The sequence below is a fragment of the Panthera uncia genome (genome assembly GCF_023721935.1).
Source record: "Panthera uncia isolate 11264 chromosome B3 unlocalized genomic scaffold, Puncia_PCG_1.0 HiC_scaffold_1, whole genome shotgun sequence".
Lineage (NCBI taxonomy): Eukaryota > Metazoa > Chordata > Mammalia > Carnivora > Felidae > Panthera > Panthera uncia.
Genome location: NW_026057582.1, coordinates 77,797,798 through 77,823,170, shown reverse-complemented (window position 1 = coordinate 77,823,170; position 25,373 = coordinate 77,797,798). Strand labels below are relative to the sequence as shown.

At 42.1% G+C, this 25,373-nt stretch overlaps 2 long non-coding RNA genes across 3 annotated transcripts; both read left to right on the top strand.

The window, feature by feature from the left end:
• The first annotated feature begins 3,985 nt into the window (after positions 1-3,985).
• LOC125909818 (uncharacterized) lies at positions 3,986-16,258 on the top strand. 2 transcript variants are annotated; one of them, XR_007453775.1, is made up of 5 exons: positions 3,986-4,065; positions 5,227-5,262; positions 11,328-11,467; positions 14,091-14,415; positions 15,520-16,258. It is a non-coding gene; the product is annotated as an uncharacterized LOC125909818 (long non-coding RNA). The 2 variants fall into 2 exon arrangements; XR_007453774.1 differs by lacking the exon at positions 15,520-16,258 and having other exon boundaries at positions 14,091-14,550.
• A 131-nt stretch (positions 16,259-16,389) lies between these two features.
• On the top strand, positions 16,390-23,382 carry LOC125909819 (uncharacterized). Its single transcript, XR_007453776.1, has 2 exons — positions 16,390-19,105; positions 23,046-23,382. It is a non-coding gene; the product is annotated as an uncharacterized LOC125909819 (long non-coding RNA).
• Positions 23,383-25,373: the final 1,991 nt, after the last annotated feature.

The following is a 25,373-nucleotide window of genomic DNA, read 5'->3' as shown; positions in this document are numbered from 1 at the left end:
AAAGATGATTCCTGTCATCGTCCTTCCTTCTCAAGCCAGCTCTTCTCATATTTTCCTTTTTCCTCAGAGCTGCTGTGTTGGGTTCCAGACCCCTATGCCGGTTCCTGGATGCAGAGCAGATGCTTCTGAGCCAGGACATGTCTGCCAGGACAGGCGGTGTCATTTTTAGCTATTTTTCTCTTCTACTTTCCCCAACCCTTCCCAGAACTATACTGATACATTTATTTTAATATTCTTTCTTTCCCTTCAGCTGGCAAAGTTTTCTCCATATCTGATGTTTTTCTCTATTTACTCTATACTCTTCTCTCTTCCCTCCCCCCCTGCCCTCAGTTCTCTCCATTTCCCTCTCTCCGTGGATGGGTGATCTTTTGGAAACTCCAGGATGATCAAGAAGCAGTTTTAGAGAGGGGTGCCTGGGTGGCTTAGCGGGTTAAGCATCAGACTTCAGCTCAGGTAATGATCTCACACTCTGTGAGTTCGAGCCCCACGTCAGGCTCTGTGCTGACAGCCCAGAACCCAGAGCCTGCTTCAGATTCTGTGTCTCCCCCTCTCTCTGCCCCTCCCCTGCTCATGCTCTGTCTCTCTCAGTCTCAAAAATAAATAAAAACATTAAGAAAAAAAATTTTTTTAAACAAAGAAGCAATTTTAGAGAAGCAGGGGAGATTGGTAATATGATTCTAAATTTGGGGCACCTGAGTGCCTCAGTTGATTAAGCGTCCGACTCTTGATCTCGGCTGAGGTCATGATCTCATGGTTCATGAGTTCGAGCACTGAGTCAGGCTCTGTGCTGACAGCATGGTGCCTGCTTGGGATTCTGTCTGTCTGTCTGTCTCTCTCTCTCTCTTTCTACCCCTCCCCAGCCTTTATGCTCAAAATAAATAAATAAACTTTAATAAATAAATAAATAAATAAATAAAATTGGAGGGTGGGGGAGCAGCAGCAAACTGAATACTCTCTAAGCAGTGTGGTATTTACATTCCTTATTCGCCAGCCCTTGAAGATAAACATTAAAAATTTCCCCATCATATAGATCGAAAAACTAAGGACTGAGAGGTTAAGCTACCACACCAGGTTTAACAGCGAGTAAATGGCACCACCAAAATTTGCACCCAGACAGTGTGATTCCACGGCTGACTCAGCCTTGTGCTCTCATGTCTTGAGCTCACATTTTTTTTTTTTGGGGGGGGTGGATAAACAGGAGTTATCTAAACAATTTAATAAAGGAGAGGTCAAGTTCTTCTAGGCAGAGGGCATGGCAATGTATAGAGGCCTAAAGATGTGAACCAGCTTAACAAACTTGGTGAACCACAATATACACAGGGGAGTAACCAGGAAACAAACAAAAAACCTAGGAAACTTTGGAGACTCATTTATGACATACTTAGGAGTGGAAAGACATGGAGGGTCATATTTAAGAGACTTGGGCTCAAATAACATCTAACATAATGGTCAATGCCTTATTTAACCTCGGTCAGCCCCTATTTCCTCATCTCTAAAATTGGGATGACACATATTTCACGGTTTAATGGCAAAGATTTTTAAAAGATAACATATGAATTAGTTCTGTAAACCGTGGCATTTTATGCAAATATCTTTCACCCTCTTAGCTTCTCCCTTTCTGTCACGGAAAGTAGGTTCATAATTGAGACTGAGGAAGCAACTATAAAATAAAGGACATTCCAGGGGCCTGGGGAAATCTTGCAGGCAGCCTGCAGTCTGGAAGTTATTCTTTTTGAGCCTGAAGTCTGGGAGGTTTATGAGACCCATCCTAACCCAGCGGCACAGAGAAAACGGTTTTGTCAAAGACATTAGTCAAGCATTTTTCTACTTGAGAGAAGTTGCACCTTTGAACTCTGGCATTTTATGGATTTTTTGAAATATGATAAGAACAGAAGTGACTAAAACAAAGGAATGCTGGACTCTATATCTTAAAAACTGAACTTTGAGAAAATATGGAGAACCCGCAGAATTTGTATACCTGCTCCAATCCAGTGAGCTGGTATGGGATGCAGGTCAGCTCAGAACCTGGACTGGGGTGGAAGCCAGGTTCATCAGCAGATGAAAATGTGGCCCGTGACAGAAGATCCCAAGCCCAACACAAGAGCCACCTCCCCAAGCCACCACTCGGTTTCAGTACATGGAATGATTTGGAGCCATTTGCAACTTGGGCAATACTAGTCAGCAGAAAATTCTGTCACATTTTGAGGGCTCCTCTCTGTCCCTAAGCACCATTCTAAGAGCTAAAGGTAGAGCCATGGACAGGACAAGCAATGTCCCTTCTCTCTTGGAACTTACATTCTAGGCCTAGTTGGGTAGGTGGAGAGTACAAATAAACCAGGTGATTTCAAAAAAGTGCTCAGTGACATATAAGAAGTACTCACCTGTATTTGTTAACTGTACAGATAGATTAATGAAACCTAGGATTCTCTCAAAAGGCCCTCTTTTTGCCACAAGGCAGTCAAGCCAACTGTCTTCATTGGCAATGCCATTGAAAGCCGTCATTCAAATTCATTCAGCCATTTGGCAAACTGTTCTTAAGTATCTATTCCATGCCAGGCACTATGCTAGGCGCTAGGGATATAAAGACAAAACATATCCCACTCAGTGACCCTTTTCTTGAGGAATCAGCTTCTGTGGACTTTGTTCTTCTACTGATTTGGCCCACTTGCAGATTCAGCCTGAATGTACCTGCTACCAGGAGGACACAGAAGGCTTGGTGTCAAAAGGCTTGCAAGAGCCTGGATGGCCCAGGCTTCCCATGTAGAAGTAAGGAGTGACATTTTCACAAGGCAAGTGGCTCCCTCCTGGAGGTTCCCATTGTTCTCAGAAACTCATGTAAATCTAGTAAAGAAAATGAAAGTTAAGCATTTGGCAGTGTGGCGACCAATTCTCTCCCAAGCATGAGCACACATGGTATTTAATTTATAGAATGGTAACCCAACCACAGAATGTTCTAGAAGTCTCCAATATTCTAGAAGTCTAAAAGCCTAGAAGTTTACCTTCTGTAAAGAGGAGTGGGAAATCATTACAGAGGAAGAGTCTTACTGGCAGCTGCGTCCACACAGCAGAGCAGAGTCCTGTGAACTATAGTGCAAGGTCCCCTAACTACTAACTCTCTCTGGGCCCACAAACATGCATGGACACATACAAATAATTAGGATGGCTTTGGCCATCTTATTATTAATATTTGGCCAGTTCTATAGCATCTTTTCTTCACTAAATTCCATGATGCCTTTGAGAAAAGCCTAATCTTTTCTTGCCAAGATATAAAGCTCTCTTCCAGGTGCCTGTTAATCCTTTTTTATTTTTACTTTTTTTTTTAAAGTGAAGAGAGTTTATTGAGCTAACAGACCCATTTAATTTGTGATTTCAAAATTGTGACCAGAGAAGTTTGAATTTGTGAGTTGTTTAAACGTTTGCAAGGTGGAAAACAGCCCAGATGAGCAGCCAGAAAGGCCGAGAAGGAAACACAGGTGATGAGAAAGGAAAATAATCTTCCCCAAGAGGCGGAGCAGGGAGCAAATGGAAAAATACATTACAGAGCAAGAAAGAACACATTGTGTCCACCAGAAAATTGTTGTCAATCTCTTCTCAATTTTCGTCCAAAAAACATGCATGAATATGCAACAATAAATGTACGTGCCAAATGGGGTTACAAATGCCATCATTACACACAGCAGGACAACAAGGCTCTCTTTTGAGGTAGGAGACTTGACAGGAAGAAGAAATCTAAACTATGCTCAAATTTAGCAGAGAGCCCTTCTGGAGGAAAGTTGATCCATAAATCCAAGATATAAATAAAGAAGCCACCAACTTAGACAATGTTCTTGAAAAACTGACGAGGCAAATCTCTTAAGTTGGAAACATGGCCCCGAATTCCGTTGGGTTTCCCCTGACTTGATGAAGGACTATAATTGCTGCTCTCCCTAACCCGCAGTCCCACCCTGCTTCCACCCATACACAGGCACCCCTCCCAGATATTAATGTGACTTTCTTTTTAGCAGGCTGAGGTATCACACTGACCTCTTTGACTCCATGTCAGTTGTGGATCCTAAGAGTCACCAGGTAGGCTTTTCCAGATATGCTTTGGTTTGATTTCTTACTATGCCTCTACTTTAAGTGGCAGGAAACTTTTTTTTTTTAATTTATATATAAACTTCATAGGCTATGAGTGAGAACGGTAATTTGACTAATATAGATTTTATATTGTATAGTACTATTATCAAAGTACTTTGATAACTTTATAGGTTGATTTTAATTTTGTTTTGTTTTAACCACAGAGGAGACCTGATTAAGATTTAAGCTCTTCTTCAGGATGGAAAATTCCATCATGAACCCTAGACTTAGTACTCTGAACAGGAGCCTCAGTCATATTTTTGGATACTTGGTGAAGCAGATGTATTCCTGGATAGATGGTTGAGGCAGGGTACCCTCAGAGCTATTAGGCCATAAGTGACAGCACATAACTCAAGGGTAAAAGGCTTGTTCTGAAAAATACAACTGACTATTGTCCTAAAGAATGAATCCTGGAGAGAATAAAACAGACCACGAAGGCGAGGGCTCTCTCCTCTTCAGTGCTGAGCACAGTGCCTGGCATGGACGAGTTGTTCTATGAATAATATTTTGAATAAGTGGATGTTCCCTTATCCTCATTGGTATATTCACTAAGTACCTGACAAAACACCAAAACCTGAAATCATACTTCAAATTTGAAAATTCAAATTTTTCAACTTCTCTTACTAATGCGTATTCTGCCACCGTTCCCAATGGATGGCAGAATGAACTGACTAGACTCTTCTATACTCAACTTCTCATCTTTTAAAGCTCAAGGATCCTTCACCTATAAGACCTGTAAGACCTGTACTGGCCTTAACTCGGATAGATCATTTTCTGTTCCACAGCCCATCACAACAAAGATCTGGGAAATTCATAAACCACCTAATTGTCCCCTGAATCACAAAATACCCAATTCAAAGCAGAGTATGGGTCAAGGGACAAAGACGGTTTTCTAATGGTTTGTGCTTCACTATGTTTATTATTATTTTTTAATTTTTTTAGAACGCCTTGTTTGGTATGTGAGTACTGTATTTTTATCCTACCAAGAATAGAAGGTTTTGTGCCTGAAAAGATTTTTTAAATTGACAGAAGCCATGAAAAGGACAAAACCACTGATAGCTTATGTTCACTTATGGTCTTCCTAACCCTCTCTTCTTGGTTTCTTTACAGCTGTTAAGTATGTTTTGCCTGAATGCCACCAAGACAGTGAGTACACCTCTGCCCCTCTGCACCCACCTTGAGGTCAGACTTGATATTTGACTGCATTTTTAAAAAAAGTTTTAAAGACAAATTCACATTTCCCAAGCATTAAGGATTAGTTTAGATTTTCTGAAGAATGTTCCAAGAAGACAGAGTCCTGCTGGCAGGTGGCAATATATCCTCTTTGCAACCATCCAGGAGAAGAGATTTTACATTCCTTCAGCAAACTCTGCTAGTGTTGAACAAAAATATCTGCAAAAATGTCAGTTTACTTGGTCTGGGAGGAGATAAGCCATTGCCTCAGATTCCTTCTTTGCATTCCCTTTCTCTTTGTTATCTTGCTCCTGAATTAACTGCTATATTTCTATGCTTAGGAAATATAATAAACTGTAGTAGAAAGCACAAAGGGCCAGCGTGGGATTGTAAAATGGCAAGGAACAGAATCCTACTTTATGCTACTTCAGGACGCTCAACTGTCGCACAGCAGAATCACAAGGGGAGCTCTACAAAAATTGCTGGCAATTTTCATTAGTGGGTCTGGGCAGGAGATTCGTGCATCTGGAGTTGTAAATCCTGCATGTAAACCTTTCCCTCAGCAGCCTCTGGTCTCTCCTCCTCTCTGCATATGATTTGTCCCTGCCTAACAAAGCTAATTCGCTGATTCCTACACCATGATGCCAGAGGTCCTGTGGCTTTGGTTTGCCCGAGCACCAGTTCTGGCTCCCACCCTGCAGAACCTTTCAGAACCATCTGTCAGTTCAAATTACAGAGCAAATAGAAGAACCTCAGTTCTTCTTTGTTCAAATATCGGTCCCACCACTTCTAGATGTGTGACTTTGACCATGATACTTAGAACTGTAATTTCTTCTGTAAGACAGAGATACGAATTTCTACTTCACTGGGCTGTTGTGAGGATTAAGTGCAAATGTATATATTGCAACTGTCCCAGTGTCTGGCCCCTACCAAGTCGGTCCCCATCCCCCTTCAGGCAAAGGTAAGGCTAAGAGCCCAATTTGCAATTTGTCTCTCACCCTGAGCTGGTGTCACCCCCGCTTTCCACAGGTATCTACAGTGTGGTCAGATGAGTCTTGTTGCCTCTCCCTTTGCTCACATTTTTCAATAGCCATTTTCATAACTCCCTATGACAGAGATAGAAAAGAAAGTTTCTGAAATTCAGAGTGGTTTGGCTTACTTGTGTCAGAGTCTCTGGCTGAGAAGAAAATTAAAACTAAAAGCCAAAATTCAATGTTTGTTGTGGGTGTCGGTGGATTTCATTCATCTGCGCCGTCTTAGTTTGGGCTACTCTAACAAATTACTACAGACTGGGTGGCTGGAACAGCAAACACTTCTCAGTTCTGGAGGCTAGAAGTCAAAGATCAGGTGCCAGCAACTCCAGTATCTGGTGAGAACCTTCGTCCTGGGTTGCAGGTGATTTGTCTTCTTGCTGTTGTGCCCTCATATGGTGGGGAGGAGAGGGAGCAAGCTCTCATGTCTCATCTTAATAAGGTCACTAATGAGCGGCACCTGGGTGGCTCAGTTGGTTAAGTGTCCAACTTCAGCTCAGGTCATGGTCTCGCAGTTTGTAGGTTCCAGCCCCGCGTCGGGGTCTGTGCTGACAGCTCAGAGCCCAGAGCCTGCTTTGGATTCTGTGTCTCCCTCTTTCTCTGCCCCTCCCCTGTTCACAGTCTGTCTCTCTCTCTCAAAAATAAATAAACATTTGAAAAAATTATTTTAAATAAGGGCACTAATGCCATCCATGATGGTTCCACCTTCAGGACTTAATTACCTCCCTGAAGCCACACCTCCTAATACAATCACATAGGGGATTAGGATGTTAGCATATGATCTTTGCCGGGGGGGGGGGGGGGGGATATAACATTCAGTCTGTAACAGTACCATCTGTCACTCCCGTGGCCCTGAAAAATAGAGGCTTTGCACTAAGTCGGCACACAGTAACCACATACTAATTTGTTTTCATTAAAATGCGTTCTATATTTTCATTTTTTTAATTTCATAAGTCTTCCGAACATAGGCAGAATTGAACATGGGTAATAAGTCTTAAATCATTGTTCCTCTTTCCCCGCCCCCCCGCCCCCCCCCCACCGACTCCTGAAATCTTTCCAGTTTCTTTGTTGGGTAGAATCAGCATATTCTCTTAGTTTTTAATAGCTCCGTAAACTCTCAGGCCTACCCACCCTGTTTGGAGTTAGTTGGCCTTGTTGCGTTTTGGTTTCGGTCAGTGGAGAGACCCTACAGGATGTGCCTCTGTGGGATGGGAACTAGGGAGAAAATTCTGACAAGCCGAGTTTTTATCTGACAAGCTTTCTCATATGATGTTAAGCCCTCTCTGCACCTTACCAGGACAGGTGGCGGAGAAGCTTTTTAGATCTTTTTTTCTTCTAGTAAACCTTGTCCATTTGGAGCAAAAGCTTCCTTTTCTATCTTTTGCCACATTGTTCAAAGCTTAAAGGAAAAAAAAAAAAAAAAGGCATCACAGAGAAAATCTGTTTGCATCCAGAGATGGCTCTTTTGGAAGCCCTGGACTGTAAGAGAGATATCAAGGGGACAGGAGGTCATCTTCCTTTGAGGTCAGACAGGTGTCCCTTTGTCATATTGATAACTTCTGGCTGGGAAGGACATCTGAAAAACATGTTCCAAACATGAAAGTTGAGGCAGCTCTTTACCCTGCCACTTGCCACCCGCGTCTCCACAGGAGTCCCTCCAAACAAACCTCCCGTCACAGGAGAGGCAGGCCCGCTCCTTCAGCCTCACCCTGCTCAGGAGCCTTTGCCAGGAGCACATCCATCCTCCCACGTCTCCCAGCCACTTCTGTGGATGTTTTGAAGTTTATACTTTCGAGATGAGAGAGAAGTCTAACATCTCAGTGACAACATTCAAATGTATTTTGTCCCCTGCAGAAATGAATAAATCATCAGAGCCACTTTGAAATTGGGAACTGAGGCGGAGCTAGACCACATGAACTTTGGAGGCCTCACCAGGAACCCTCAGTGAGGTTCTGAGTGAAGCTTTTGGAGGGCAATTTACGTAGACATGCCATGGTCCTGCCTGTGACCTTGAAAGGGCATAGGTTCACCATTTCCACTAGTCAGAAGGCCCAGGGATGAACCTCTCTGAGAGAAGGAAAAATAATTTATGAAATCCATATTTAAATAATTATGACAGACAATTTTACTGAACATTTGCTCTGTACCAGGTACTATATTAAGTGCTCTTATAAGCATTATCTCATTGAATCCCCCCCACCAATCCTACGATTTCTTCATTTACAGATGGGGCAACAAATACGGTAAACTAAAATGTGTATGCATATGCGTTGTTTGTAGTGGTCATAGACTAGAAACATCATGACTCTCCATTAATAGAGAAATAATTAAATATGCTGTCTAGTAAGAAAGCAGTTTACAGTATCATACTGATTTCCAAAACTACCTTTTTTAGCCAGAAGGAAAGAAAAAAGGATCAAAAGAAATTTGGATACAATTAAAACTGAACGCATAGTAGGACCTAGGAAGCCCGCTTCCTCTCATGGAAAGCTCTTGACCTGTCTAGACCAGCTTCTTGGTCCTTTCGAAGCTCTATGTTTATGTTTTACTGCACTGACAAGCATAGTACCCTCTTAGAAATGCTGACACAATATCTAGGGAGGTGAACAGGCAGGCTGACAATGTAATTTAGCATCCAAATAGGGACTCTTTTGAGAGTAAAAGGGGGTGCTATGGATAACTGCCCCCGAGCAACAGGCATAACCCAGGAGCATCCTGAGCAGACAGTAGCCTACGCATGGGACACCTATGGAGAGCAAGCCCCAGCCAAGCCCACCAAAGGCTGTGACCTTGAGTCCAGGTTCTGCCCCTCCCTTGGCTCCAGAGCTACAACCGGACCTAACATCCTCTTATTCATCACATTTGCAAGCATTACGTCTCTTTCCCTCTCATCCCCTGACTGACTTCAGGTACCTTAGCCCCAACATACCCTGTGGGGTTAACAGCTTCCACTCATGTCTCCAAGCAGATGAGATCATCCTCCACCGAAGGCAAGTGGACCCACAGATTCTCTCACTCTCCTCTGTGAATCCCTCCGTACTCACCACTGTGCACAGAGACCGACAGCAGGGAGGACAGAGCAGATGCCTGGGACTCCATGAGGAAGGGAGCCCAGCTCACAAACCCCTCAGGGTTGCTTGAGAAGACCAGGCAGTCCAACGCTCCAGGGGACTGAAGAGAAGACAGAAAGAGGCCGAGGAAATCCAGAAAGTAAAATGCCAAACTCAGTTCCACTCAAATTGTCTCAATCATTTGTCAAGAAGAAAGCACAGGGCCCTGACCCTAGAATAAAGCAAATCTTCATTTCGTCTTCTTCAAAATGAAATGAAATGCAGATGGGAGATCCATCCCTTCCTCTCTTTGCTCACCCACCACTGCCCCATATTGCATTAGTCACTAGAAGCCTCTTATGCTACATAAAACACAGCCCAGGAGAGGCCAGGTCCATTAAACCAGGAACATGTATTTATGTCCACTTCATGGGGTCCTAAGGAATCCTATTTTCATGGTGTACAAAATGTCATTTAAAAATAATTGTGCAAATGATTTCCTAAATCCTCTCTCCCTCACCTTTCAATGGTTATTTCTTGTGCTGTGAGTTCCGTGGCTGAGTTGAAACAAATGCTAAATGTTTTGTCCCAAATAGGGAGACGTGGCAGAAGCCCTTCCTTACTCAGCTGGTGTTACCTGAATCAACACGCAAGTCAAATCCTGTCCGTTGCTTCCTGTGGTCAGCTTCCTGTGGTCAATGCCACACATGACAGCTTTAAACAGGAGGTGGGGGAACATCAGAAGGGCCCCAAGAACTTGGCTGCTCTGCCCCAAGTCCTGTGCTCTGAGTTACACTCCCACTCTAAGGCTGAGAGTGGATGCAGGACAAAGGGATTTGAGGAAAGTCTCATTGCACCCTGGAGTGGGGGACAGAGGAAGTTAAGTGGACAGACAGAGTGACGGGTGCTCTCCTTCCTCAGGCACCAACCTCTGTGCTTTATGAATAATCATTAACACAAATGGCTGAGCTGTCTTCTGTACCTTTAGTCATAGCTGGGTACAGAGGAAGACTCACAGAGACATCTACAGGTCATAGTTGGAACTGGATTAAAATAAAAAATAACATCTTACTTGTCAATATTTTAACGTGTATGATTCCATCAAACACTAAGGTCAATTTATTGGTAGTTAATTGGAGTCAATTCACTAGGAAACAGTTTGTCAATGTGCAAATTTTTCAGTGTGGGAAGAAAAGAAAATTGACATTTGTCGAGCATTTACCGCATGACAAGCCTGCGTTGGGCAACTCTACATTCAGACACCACTTAATTTCAGACCAAGACTCTAGTCAGCAGTATTAAATCCATTTTACAGACAACCGTGACTCAGAGATGTTAAGTGACTTGCTCAAGTTCCCACAGGGAGGGAGCAGAATGCAAGGGCCAGGATCAAACCTAGATCTATGTGAGGCTACAGCCCACCATCTTCCCACCGTCCCAAAATGGCCAGAAGTTTTCAAATATAACTAACTATATAGAGGGTTATTGACAATCATATTTTGAGGTTGTAATTTACTCACTTTTATTATCAGATGAGTAAAAAGAAAATTGGTATTTGTAAACAAACATCTTTGGTCAACTTTCAACTGCTGTGTAGCAAGGAGAAAAATAACTAAAAGTCCAATCTGGTCTAAACCGTGGCCCAGTGCAACCATTTAGAGTCCCCTGGTTTAATGCTCCACCTTTCTAGATAAAGGTACTTGGTGATTCCTTCGTCTTCCACCTCACTTCCTGGCTCCTCCCCAAGATGGCACCTGAATACATGAATATACATGGGGCTGGGCTGTCATTCCAAATCTTTTCATCCTCATGGTAAGACAGGTCATGGTAAGAAGTCCCAAGCACGACATCCCCTAGCTCCCCGGTCTGCAGGACCTTGTCACTGTGCCCCTAGTTGCTGTTTCCTAAGGTCTGCTGTTTCTGCTGCTTGTAACTTGTCCTCTGGCTTGTCTTCAAGGTTGGCCAGAGCCCAGCGGTGCCTCCTGGCTACCTAGCGGTCTCATCTTCACTCTTCCTGGGGGTCTTGCTGGAGAACCTGGGGAGCTCTTCCTACAAATCTCATCTGGGCTCCAGACCAGTGCTGCCCTGAACTAAAAGGTAATTTTTCAGGGTGCCTGGGTGGCTCCGTGGGGTAAGCATCTGACTTCGGCTTAGGTCATGATCTCACAGTTTGTGAGTTCGAGGCCCACATAGGACTCTGTGCTGTCAGCTCAGAGCCTGGAACTTACTTTGGATTCTGTGTCTCCCTCTCTGCCCCTCCCCTGCTTTCTCTCTCTCTCTCTCTCTCTCTCTCTCTCTCTCTTTCTCTCTGTCTCTCTCAAAAATAAGTAAACATCAAAAGAATAAATAAATAAAAAGCAGTTTCTCTCCTCTCCCCATCCCACCTCCCAGATTTATACACTAACACACATAGACGCAGACATGCCAGGGACCTCACTGAGCCCTCTGCAAGCTGTCAGCCTTAGTATTCTTCCTGGATACATGGGCACCCCCAGATACCTTCAGGGTATCATGGAATCTGGGTGAGACCTCTGAAGGACTGAATTCAGGCCGTTCCTCAATTTCCCCTTATGTGGGAGTGGAGAGTGACCTTGAAAATGGCAATGTCTGGGTTCAAAGATTACTGGGAGGGTAGACTCGGGATTTTGCCTTGAGAGATTAACAAGTGGCTGGAGGGAGGGCAGGGGCATATGCTGTTTCTGTTTATGTACTAGAATGGCTTTGCTTTTATCCTTGAATTCATATCTTTGTCTTAGTGACAACTAAAATAACCATGTCTTTCTATGAGTCCTATGATAGTGTGCTTACTGCGAGCCAACTGGGCCGACATAAAATAAGCCTTATTGTAGGGCTGGCCGCCCCTCTCGCCACAGCCTTTTCCCTGAGAAGAGGCCAAGGCACCTGCTGTGCCCCTCCCCGGCTCACCCCACCCCCACCCCGCAACTTCAACACTGGAGGTTGTGTTTTGTGCCTGGCAGGTCTGCGATAGAGAGCTTTGATTGTCTTTGACTGTCCGGTTTAAGCTGCCCGATGTCTGATTTCAAATAGATAAACCTTTTTCTGAGAAACAAACTGCAAAAATACCAGATATGTAAATGTCCAGTATGAGAAAATGTCTCTTTTCTCAAAATGTCACTTCACATTTTATTAAAGTAACCAGATGCTTCCAAATGTATCCAAATTTTCATGACTGCCTTTACTTAAGTATCCAAATAAAAGAGTTCAGGCTATTGTGGAATGGTCAGAAAGGTCCCTCCCAGGGCTTCAAGTTCCATGGTCACCTCTCACTTGAAATGTCTTGTTCCCACTAAGCTCTTGGTGATACCAGCTCAGCATCTCAGTGCTTGAAGCCACTGCCCTGTCCCCTCTGCTCTTAGCCACTTTGCCTCATCCCCCAAAGCTCTACTCACATAAGAATGTTGTACATGCCAGATTTTCTTAGTTTGGGGAATTCATTCATTCACAAATATTTATTGAGCCTCTCCTATAGACTACACCCTGTTTAGGTTCTGGGGATTCAGTAGCAAACAAAAGAGATAGAAATCTCTGCCTGTGTGAAGCTTATATTCCAGAGGAAACGCTCAGAGAATAGACACAATAAATAGCACACTATAGAGTGTGTGTGGTACTAATAAACACACAGAGAAAATTAAAGTAGAGAAAAGGGAAGCAGAGTGCTGGGGTTGGGGGACGGGGCGGGGTGGGGAGTTGATTTTTCAAATGCATGACCCAAGCAGGCTACAGCAAGGAAAGTTTGCATTGAGTAGAGGAGGTGTTGGAGAAAGCCATGCCCATGTATGTGGGGGAAGGATGTCCCAGGCAGAGGGAGCAGCAAGCGCACAACCCCCGAAGGAGGAACAGCCTGAGGCCAGTTTGGCTGCAGTGGGAATAAATGAGGAAAGAGCCAAAATGTGGTCAGAGGGGTTGCAAATGTGTTGTGAAGGCCAGTAGGTCGGTGTGATGGCTGACTTTCACTCACAGTGAGTTGGGAAGCAGTTGCAGGCTTTGGAGTAGAGGAGTGCCAGAACCTGACTGTACTTCAAAAGGATCATCTATCTGGCTTCTGGGGTGGGAGGAGACTGAGAGTGGCAAAGGTAGAAGCTGGATGATGAATTTGGAGGCCATTTCAACTGCACACGTTAGAGCTGGTGACGGGAACCACTGTCCAGCAGTGTGGTGGTAAGGAGTGGACATAGGTTATAGATATATACTGAAGGTCTGCCAACAGGGTTTGCAGATGGATCAAATGCAGATGCAAAAGAATGAGAGGAACCAAGGATGAGACCCAGGTGTTTGTTCTGCGCCAGAGGAAAGATGGGCCTGTCATTTGCCGAGACGGGAGGACAGTAGAAATAACACAGCTCAGGAAAGAACGTCAAGTTGAATGTTAGGCATAAGAATTTCACCCCGGCTGTGTCCCTCCAGAGTCTCCGCTTCTGGCCTTGCTGTTGGGCTCCTCTCCCTCCATATTCTTTTTTTTTTTTCTTTAGTTTATTTATTTATTTTGAGAGAGTGTGTGCACACAAGTGGAGAAGGGGAAGACCGAGAGAGGGAGAGAGAAAATCCCAAGCAGGCTCGCACCACCAGTGCAGAGCCCAACGTGAGGCTTGAACTCAGGCATCATGAGATCATGACCTGAGCTGAAGTCAGACACTTAACCGACTGAACCACCCAGGTGCCCCCCACTCCATATTTTTTTTCTCTACCCACTCCTTTCAAGGTTCCAACTACATACCTTGAGCTGCTGAACCCTGAAACTCCAAAATTCCTGGTATTTTATATGTGCCAATGAACAACTGAGTTCTTTTTATGTGATGAAAAAACTGAAGAAAGTAAATTCTCAGACAAATCGTAAGAAACATTGGAGTTTTTGTTCAAGCTCACTGCAAGCCAAGCCAAAGGATTCTCTCTTGGGAGAAATATGTATGGAAAAGAAAGAAAAAGAGGACTCAAAGGAGGAAGAAGAAGTTACAAGAAAGAAGACACAGAGGAAGGCGAATAAACGAAAGCCTGGTTGAAGATGGCCTGCTCCACACTGTCAACAGGTGGGTGGCCAACCCACTTCCCAGAAGAGGCCCTCAACTCAGTAACATGTGCAGTGTCCAGCATTTGATTAGGAATGCTAATTACTTCCCATAACAGGCCTAAGACCTCTTAAAGTAAGTAAGAACATTTCTGTCCCCAGGCCGTGTTCTCTCTCACTTGTTTTTCTTCTCTTTACTCACAACTAATAAACCCCATCAAGTTTTTGAATTAAAAAAAAAAAAAACAGGAAATAGGTATTTAGGCAATACCAAAGAGACATGGGCACTACCCCTTCGCTACAATGCACTCAGTGACAAGCCTTTCTGTGTGTCTAGCCATCATTTCATTCTTCTAGTACGTTGTGCCCCAATGGAAAGGTTTTCACTGACATATTAGGGTCTGACTTCTATCTGCTTACTGTAATGCCATGGCTGCCCCTCCAATCTGCTTTTTTGTGCAAAGGGCTCTACTGGCTGTGGGCTCTAGAATAGCAGTTTGACCAGGCAAGCAATGAGAACACCAACAGCTTAGAGAATCAGTCCTGTTGGTGTCGTTTTATTTAAATCTTCTATTAAAGAGAGTGCCTGGGGTACCTGGGTTGCTCAGTCAACTTAAGCATCCGACTTCGGCTCAGTTCATGGGTTCAAGCCCCTCATTGGCCTCTGTACTGACAGCTCAGAGCCTGGAACCTGCTTCAGATTCTGTCTTTCCCTCTCTCTGCCCTCCCCCACTCAGGCACTCTCTCTCTCTCTTTCTCTCTCAAAAATAAATCAACATCAAAAAAATTTCAAGAGCATTTGTAACATATGCCAAAAGTAGGCAGAGGACGATAAACTTCTGTATACCCATCACCTAGCTTCAATAATTGCCAACTCAGGCTTTTCATATTTCATCTCTCCTCACCCACTTCTCTTCCTCTTGTATTATTTTGAAGCAAATCCCAGACATATCCTTTGGTCTGCAAACTTTTCACTGTGTATTTCTACACCATAAAGTTGATTCTATATAAACTCATTACCATTGTCACAATTTAAAGATTAGCAATAATCCCTTAATATCATTATATTTCCAGTAAGAGTTCAAATTTTCAACTGCTTCTTGAATGTCATAATTTTATTTTGCAGTGTGTTGGAATCAGGATGCAAATAAGGTCTACATGCTGTGATTGATTGGTAAGTCTTTTAAGTGTTTTTTATAGGTTCCCTTTCTTCTCTCTCTCTCTCTGCCCCTAGTCCCTGCAAGGTGTTTACCGAAGAAACCATTTGGAGTCTTATAGAATTTTTCAAGGTCTGGACATTAACATGCCTTTGTGGTATAGTTTTTCGTGGACTTCTTGGAAATTGGTAGGTAGAGCTAGACACTGCTGGCTTGTTTTTAAATTACATTTGTAGCTTACTTTAGCACTATTTCTGTTATGAAATGTTACTATTTCTCCAAATAAGTTGCACTTGTCCAATTTTCATGTGTTTCAAATGGTACAACATTCTTTTAAGGTAAGAAATAGCTTTATTCCAAAAGGACTTACCACCTTAAATCAAATTTTAAGGAAAAAAAAAGTATTATTTTAGAACAAAAAAAACAATGATAATGTTTTGGCACAAAAGTTATATTCACAGTGAGAATAAAAATTGTCCCAAACCTGGTCTAGGGCAGAACTTTTTTGCATGATATAATTCACAACCTCCTCTGGGATGTAATTGGTGTTGCTGTTAAAATGCTTGAGCAATTTTCTGATAGACCTAAATAAGATTAAGGACTTCTGGGAAGCCAGGGTTACCCACCCAGCTGACTGGCCAGCCTAATAATCTTTAACCAGACATGATTTTTTCTTGTATCCAGTTTAACAATGATTAACCGTTCACTTTTTTTTTTTTCAACGTTTTTTTTTTATTTATTTATTTATTTTTGGGACAGAGAGAGACAGAGCATGAACGGGGGAGGGGCAGAGAGAGAGGGAGACACAGAATCGGAAACAGGCTCCAGGCTCCGAGCCATCGGCCCAGAGCCTGACGCGGGGCTCGAACTCACGGACCGCGAGATCGTGACCTGGCTGAAGTCGGAGGCTTAACCGACTGCGCCACCCAGGCGCCCCAACCGTTCACTTTTTTTATAGAATCCCTAAAGAGAATATTGAATCGGCACACTTAAAGGTTTCATCCCTTGTGGCCAGCTTGAAACAAAGCTTTGGCCCAAACTTATAATCCATTTGTCTAAGAAGGTGTTTTAACAACATTTAGGAAGAAATACTGTAATTTTTTTTACTATGTTGTGTGGGTAAGAAATTTCATTGAAAGGTATTAAGTGTATATACAAGAGTCCTTAAATATATGGAATATTGGTTTCTTTGAAAGCTGTGGGCACTTTGACTAATGGAGAGAAATTTCTTCTTTGGATAACATAATTCAAACTTAGCTGTTGTCATGCAGTAAAAGATTTTCCTTCAGATTCTTTCTATGAGCAAACTGGTGCCTTGAACATGGGATCCAAGTGCCCTGAGGAAACAACATCTCTTCATAGGTGGAAACAGGATTAACATCATGATTTAATTATTATACCAAATACATCATGGATAATCTATGGCCTTTAATAAACCTAACAGTTAAAGGCTGAACTGGTAAGAAATGAACTTCATTTCTGCATTTAAAAAATACATTTAATCCAATGGGAAATAAAAATGAATGCTGGGATAAAAATTTAAACTTGATCGTAAATAAATAAAAATTGAATGAAATATAACAAAAGGATAGGTTGTGTATTTTATGTATTGTGTATTAATATATATTTTAGAAAATTATTTTTTATCGTGTCTGTACAACAACTTTGTTGACATTATCTGGAAACTGTTTTAGTTACCAAGGAAAGATAAATGAGCCTTTAAATGTACATAATACCATAGAGTGAAACCCATACTCCTATACCTTTTGGGATGCTAGATTGTGCCAAATGGCTCAAGGTGGCTCTAAATTAGGCTCTAAATTAGACCTCAAGTTTTGAGCAGAGCCACCAATGGCGGGTTGGGCTTCACCCTATCCAAGGGTTGACCGGCTAGTAGTTTTCACACAGGATTTATGTTAATAAGCAAAATAGCAGACCAGCCCAGGTAAATTATACTGGCTTATCTGCTTTCATCAGCCCTGAGTCTACACCAAAAGAGAATGAACTCTTGTATTAAGGAAATTGACTTTAGGGGCAATGGAGAATAATAATAACTATTTCACAGAATTTTTAGAAGGATTAAAAGCAATGATGTATATAATGTACTTAGCACAATGTTCGGTGGAAACAGGAGGTACTTAATATTTATTATTTTTAGTATATTAAATTGTTAATAAGTGTATTAGATTATTATTTAATATACTAAATTAATCATATTTATTAGCTCCTTCTCTCTCCCAAGGTCGAGATTCACATGTACGCAGGGTCAGGGACTGTCAGTGAGGAAAGCATGATATAACCAAAAGAATCATGTCTGAATAGTGCTTTATACACTACAAAATGCTTTAATATGCATTATTACACTTGGACCTCAGCTCACCAGCAACCACCCAAAGTGCTCTGTGGGACAAAAGTAAGTACATGCAGTTTGTGGGTCACTGGGAACCTGGTAAAGAAGGATGTTATATTGTAGCCACACTCCGAGAGGAGGTCTGATGTCTGAGGGTCCTGACTCTCAGGTAACACCCCCAGTCCAGGCCTCACCCCACGTCTCACAGTCACAAAACTCCAATCTGGGCAAACAAGTGGAGGGATTTCGGGAACAGCAGACTTCCAGCGCTAAAACTGGGAAAGTCTCTAGCAAACCAAGATGGTCAGTCACCCTAAGTCTAAGAGAAGTGAACACCAACCCCCACAGGCCAAGAGTGCAAGAAAGGCAGCCATCAGAGCCGTAGGAAACGTGCTGCTTAGCACACGCTGTAGGGCACCAAGGTTTCATGGTGTGAGAACCTTACATGTTGTTTGATCTGGGAACACAGCTTCTCAAAGCTCTCAGCTTCCCAAGTGAAGACAGGAACGGGTTACGAAGCATTTCTCACCAAAGCCCTGTCAGGGGTTCAGTGTTGGTGCCCTTCTCCCTCTATGGTTCAGTCATACTCTCCAAAACTTGTAGGTGTGTCCCCGCCTGCACTGGGTGACCACCCACCTCAGGTTTCCCTTCCCAGAAGCAGATGTCTGTAGGAGGGCCAAGCAGCTTCGCTAAAGCAACTTTACAGCTGTGGCAAGAAACTGTCACAATGTAAAGTAGAGGGCACCATCTCCAAGCCTCTCCTTTAAAAAAGTCTAAAAACTCCCACCTGACACAGAATTAAAGAACTTCAGGGGTGCCTGGTGACTCAGTAGGTTGAGCATCTGACTGGATTTCAGCTCAGGTCATGATCCCAGGGTCATGGGATCAGGCCCCGCCTCAGGCTCCACAATGAACATGCAGCCTACTTAGAAGTCTCTCTCTCTCTCTTTCCCTCTGCCCCTCTCCCACCCTCCTCTAAAATTTAAAAAAACAAAAAACAAAAAAACTTTAGGCCCTAAAAAATCATGACATCTTTTGCTTTCAGTTTTGTTCCTCACCCTTGCATTAGTTTCAGAGCCTGATTCTGGAGCTCACAGCACATTGCTCTGCCGATTTTGGATCTGGTGTATAGGAGTTCACTGAATTATCTCCAGAAGAAATGCTGAGTCATAAGGCTGTGCAAGCTCAGAAGAGACTATATTTAGGTGGGTATCTTGCCATCCAACTCAGCAACGTCTCAGTTCCCATCCAGAGAATCTGTTCCTCTCTCCAAAGATCAAGACTCTGCTTTTTCAAATTCTCCACGAGTTTGTGTGTGTGTGTGTGTGTGTGTGTGTGTGTGTTTGTATTAAGGTGGGAGAAGAGGGAGAAAATCCTCTATGGCTTCCGACACTTATCAGACATGTCTCATAAAGAAGGTGAGTCTCTAGTGAAAGAGAGGAGAGGAGTTTGGTTTGTGGTTTGATACCCATCACCGAAAGGAATATAGCTGAAATGGGGCGTCAAACAAAACTGCAGTTTTGCCATCAATGCAGCTATCATGGCAGCAGCTTCCACAAGATCAAGATGTTGGAGGCTGAAGGGCTCTGAGACAAATCTGTAAGCCAGAGAGCCAGGGAGTAAGGCTGTAGGGAATCCTCTACTTACCATATTATTGAACTAGTTTAGAAAAAAAAATCTTTCATAGAAAAACATGGCTATATAAGCTTCTAAGAGGCTTCAAAGACGTGCCACTCACTGCATCAAAATATCCTTATCATTTAAGGAGGCAACCTCAAGCTGAAGATCAATTACTAGACGTGCCGGATATCTTCAGCATCAGCCCTCCAGATGTTCTTTCTAGCCTCCTGATCTGCTCCTTCCCAAGACAGGCCGACCTGTACTTTGCATCATCTCAGGTCCCATCCCCTGCCTTCTGGTTGGATTCCGCTAATGGGAGGTAGCGGCAAGAGGTAGGTAGGAGACGTGAGGATGGGAGCAGAATGAAGCAGAGTGAGGTCAGAGGTCCCTCCCTGTATGACCAAGGCTTGGCAGTAGCTCCTTCCCTCTGGAAAGGGCCACACAGCCCCATTATACTATAGCTACAGCTCTCTCTCTCTCTCTCTCAGGGCTCTGGTAGCTTTTCCCTTCTCTATCCCTTTAACCCAATGGCTGGTAAGGATCCCCACTGTTACTAGCCCTGGGGAGATTTTACCATCCTTTGTTGGTTTCCCTTGAACCTATCTACACCCTTGTAAGTAGCCTCTTGGTTAAACTCCCTGAATAAGGCCCAATCAAGTATGCCTTCTGTTTCTTGTCGGGACCTTGACTGATCCCTTCAGCATATCAAGGGTCTCCTTGGGGTGATGCAGCAAAGTACAAAGGCCAATGGGGAGTAAGTTAGAGACAATGCAGAGGTAAACTCCTCCTTTTTCCCACTTTCACCTGTCAGCCAAGGAATGCATACATTTAAGGGAGAATGGTAATCAACAAGGGCTATAACAAAATCCTTCTGAGATTTTGTCCCAGGTCATAAGTTCCTGGCCTTAATGATCGCTGTATGAAATGATCCAGAGAGCTTTCTTCGTCTCATCAGAGTACAAGTGGTTCTTGCATAAGTCATCATTTTGCTGACACTAAGAAAGCTAGGTAACTGTCTCTTTTCCAACAGAGGAATACATCTGAGTTTCTCTTACTGTCCTAAACAAAACCAAGTGGGGACATCCAGACAAACTGAGAAGGCTGAACCATTTGGGGGAAAAAAATGAGATGTTCAGGATCTGTGGAGAGTCAGAGTTCCACATAGGAGGTCATCATGGCCAGAAGATGACTGTTGTATGAAAGGAGATGTTCAATCTAGGATGTGGGACTAAAACAAAACACCAGCCCAAAGGAGGAAGGACAAGGAACACACAATGGACTCCTGAGACCTGGGGAGCAAGGAGTTATGGCAGGCAGGCCCGGAGCAAGCAGCAGAGATCCTTACTAGAGGCAACTGGTGGGATGGATGTAGGCACATGGTCAACATTATAGAAGGGTCAGCAGCTGATGTCATTTTCCAGTCCGTGGAAAACAAGTGAAAAATGACTAAGCTCATCCTAGTAGAGCCAACAAAGAAGACCCACTCAGAGAGGGCATGGGGCTCCTTATCTTATTGACCCCACAATTAAGGCCCACATTAGATCCGCCTCTCTGAATAAGGAAAGCCCATCAGTGCAGGTTAGGAGCCCACGGGCCAGAAACAGAGGAACAGAAATAAAGCAAACATTGCAACTAAACTGATTTATTATAAATAAAGCTGGTGTTGAAATGCATTCTTCTACTAAGATAAAAAGCCATACAATGAGAGCTCTTCAGGCAGCTCCTTCACAAAAAGGAATAGTATCCTCATCTTGCTATCAGCATTTGTTTAAGTAAAGCTACATAAAGCCCAACATTCCTCCAAATATCAAAGATCAAAGATCAAAAGAAAGGAGTGAGTCCCTGTTAGAAACTTGACTGAGTGTTTTCTGTGCAACTTACAGGTGAGAAAGCAAGCTTTTGAGTTCATCTTTTCTTCCTTATGTCAAATAGCTCTTCCATTGTCCCTCCCAAATTCACAATCGAGTCTAGTTAGGATGGTGGTCAGCAAGCACCTAAAGTTGAAGCAGTGAGCAGTTGAAGAAAATACACATAAAATGGGAATGAAGCACACAGTAAGTCAGAAGTATTCACTAATTGAAGATGGAGGACAACATACAGTCCTTAATGAGGCATGAATTGTAGTCATGTTGGAAAGGAAGAGCAAGAGGGAGAGAAAGGCTAGAAGGCTCTCACTCCTTAAAGTGAAAGGAAATTTGGGAATTCGATCTTTCTTAGAAGGCTGACCTTGACCATCACAGTTACATCATCAGAATTTGAAAACATATTAATATGGAACCTATTATATATAGAGTCTGTAGTAACACAAAGATAGTACTTTTCCTGGCCAAAAAACAATTCTTTTCCCATGTTGCATAAAAGATCCTCTTTCCTGGAATTATTAATTTAAACACATATACATTAGATATATATCATATATAATGATGCATAATAATTATATATACATGTGATATATAATAATATATACATGTATGTGTTTATATACAAATATATAACATGAATCAATGTATAGTATCTATACAGTTATATATACATTATAATATATAAAATGAATGTCCATACAGCTGTATATCTATGTATAGATACCACCCATTTTATTCCTCCATTCACTGAAGAGTAACCGGTTATCATGTTCAAGGCCCTGTGTCTGATGATGAGAAGACAGAGGTGCATAAGATGTCTTCTTTATCACAACTTAGTGGGAGAAGCTGTTACTATGTATCGAATTAAAATACAATATGACAAATGCCATCAGAGAACAATATAATTAATAGTTGCCCAGTGTTCATTTAGTACCTTGTATATACAATTATTAAAATCCATAATACATTAGTCTGTCTGGAATTATTACATGTGCCCCCAGCTTCTCAAAGAGGATCTGTGGAACCTTTTCATCTGGACCACAATACTTATCACAGTGTCCAGCAAGTGTTTGGTGTTTTAATGAGGATTAAATAGATAATTCTATGAAAGTTCTCTGAAAAATATAAAATGTGATACATATACAGACAGCCATAATTGTTTATTCCGTGGAGTTAAAAATAGAAAAACATTTAAAATAACCCCTTTAAAAGATAAAAGAATGCCACTATTTTTCTTTACTGATTAGAACATTGAGAAGAAGGTAGATAGTATATTAACACGTCCAGGCAAAATACACTGAAAAGGACCAAAGTCTACTGGAGACCTAGTGGTCAGATTCTACATGTTTATTTCTTTGAAACCCATCCTCATTCCCTGGAAAATTGTGAAATTTCCATCATCGTAATAATTGTGTTGTGACTTAAAAAATTAAAGAAACCACCACATTCCAGCTTGTTTAGTATTTCCACAGTGGAAATAAATGATAATACAGGTTTTACTGAGAGTTTCCATTTGTTGAACACAGCGGGTAAGTTGGTGGCAGCTGAGCTCTGTCAATGAGAAATCAATTTGGGTTAGACTGATAAGGAAATTAAACCGCTGTAGTGTATCAGAATGTGGTAACGTACCTTTAAATCTTGGCCTTCGTGACTTATTGAAAAGAAGGAAGTGACTTATTGGAAAGGAGGAAGTAAAGAAGAAGACAGCAGCGAGAGGAGTTAATGATGATGAAAGATGGAAGACATGGTCGTGAAACCAGCCGGTTCCTTCCTTCAGTTTTTGCACCTGTGTTTTATTGCACTTAAAGGGAGAACACCAAGGTTTGTTTTGTCTTATTTTTTCTCTTCTTTAGGCATGGGGGAAAAACTAGGGAAAGAATGATGGTAAGATAGAAATAAGAAGAGAGAGTTGTGAGTAAAAATGAAAGAATTAATGAAGAGCAAAGACACAGACACCTGAGAACTTAAAAAAAAAAAAAAAAAAGGAAGGAAGGAGAAAAGAATATGGGGCAGAAAACAGGCAGAATTGGTCCTTTTGTGTAAAGTACCTTTGCCCCAAATCACAGGACAAATACCTTGATAATGGTTTAATACTATGGTTTTCCTTCTACTACATTATGTCCATCATTCTACCTCCTGTTCTAAAATGCTAAACACCAAGCACCATCATTCCCTCCTTCCTCCTCTAACCTTTAGTGTTTTCACAGTTTTCTTTAGGCAAGAATTTCAAGACCAGATATCTTCAAGTTTGGAGCAAATGGGTGGGATTATTTTTTCCAGAACAAGAACAAGCAATTCCATGTGGGAAAACAGATGATCAAAAATTAAGAGTGGTCTAAACTGTTGGAGTCCCAGACACTCTGAGATTTTAGAAATGGCTGACCCATAGGCATCACCCCTAAAATTGGGATAAATATCTCTGCAGGTTACAGAGTCGTAAAAATGCAATGAGTTAATGTTCCTAAAGCCACCAGGGACAAGGCACATAGCAAGAGGTCAGCAGTTGTATTTTGAATGAAGATTTGTGCTTGAATTGTTTTAATAACTGAAGCATTAAAAACTTAAATTCTGTGGGGCGCCTGGCTGGTTCAGCCAGTGACTCTTGATCTCAGGGTCGTGAGTTTGAGCCTTCTGGTGGGTGTAGAGATTATAAATAAATAGACTTTTGATTATAAATCAACTTTTTTTAAAAACTTAAATTTTGTTTAATTTGGGGAAATGCTTATTCTTTTTTTTAACCTTCTTATTCTTTAAAACCTTTGAGATGTAAAATCCACAAAACCAAAGCTATTCCAATAGAGATGTTCAAAAGAGTACTGAGAACGTCCCTCCTAATGAAAACCTGATCCAAGATATCCCCCTTTTTCAAAGGAAAATCTGACCTTGCACTCTTTTCTAGCATCATGACCTTAAATCTTTCCTGTCAAGAAAGATCTCCAACCTTCTACTTTGTAACATTCATTTAAACAGCACAAGGCATGAAGGCATCTCTCCAACTTTCTCCTTCAGCCTTTTTCTTTCAGGCTTCCGATAAGGAGATAAAATGGAGATAGAGTAGGTAAATGCTTGTACATCTAGCTGTCTTGCTAGTGAAGTATTGTAGAAATAAATTCACGATGGCAATTTCCTCAAAGGGTCAAAAACGAGCCAAGTAATTTAATTTTAAAAGTGACTTTAAGACAGGAAATCAGGAGTTGGTTTGTGAGTAACCCTGGGAAGGCTGAGGATTGGGGTGAAGGCACAGATCCTGCACCACCCCAAACTTAGTGAGGTCAAGCCTCGCAAAGGAAAGCTCGTAAGCCCTTTGTAGAACAATATCTTACTTTCAGGCCTCTGCCTGTCAGTCCTCTGCTCTGGTTAATATCATCAAGGGAATCCTTGCCTGACAGAATGTAATTTAGGATCTATTAAATATGATTACTTGGCCTTGAAAATGATGGATATTGGACAGAATTATAGAATCACTTTACAAAAGAAAGGTCTCTTTTACATCCTTTCTTGTGGAGCCTAAAATGAAGCCTGGGGAAATCCCTCAGAGGGGTTGTGGCATTTATAGGTTAGGTTTATGAAAAAGGGAATTGATATTCATATTAAAAACTGTGAAAATTGAGCAAGGTGAAGATAGTGAGCATGCAGACAGCTGTGACGTGTGTCTGAAGGGTGAGTGGCTTGTTGCCCAACTGATTTACTTGCTTTAATTATATTAGTAACGTGAAAGTCGACATGATTCGAAACAAGCTCTTTGGGTTTTTCATTCAAATACTAGCCCCCAGTGACCGCTTTTTATGGTCCTCCCAATTTCCAATTACTTAAAATGTTCATAGCTGAAATACTTCAGAGTTCACTGCTGGGTTTGCTTTGGAGGTGGCCTCAGTTTGGGTTTTGATTTAATTACATTTTGTTCCTGGTTATAAAAGTAATATATGGTCATTGAAAAAACTACAAAACATAAAAAATTGCAAAGAAGAAATTAAAATCACTAATAATTCTG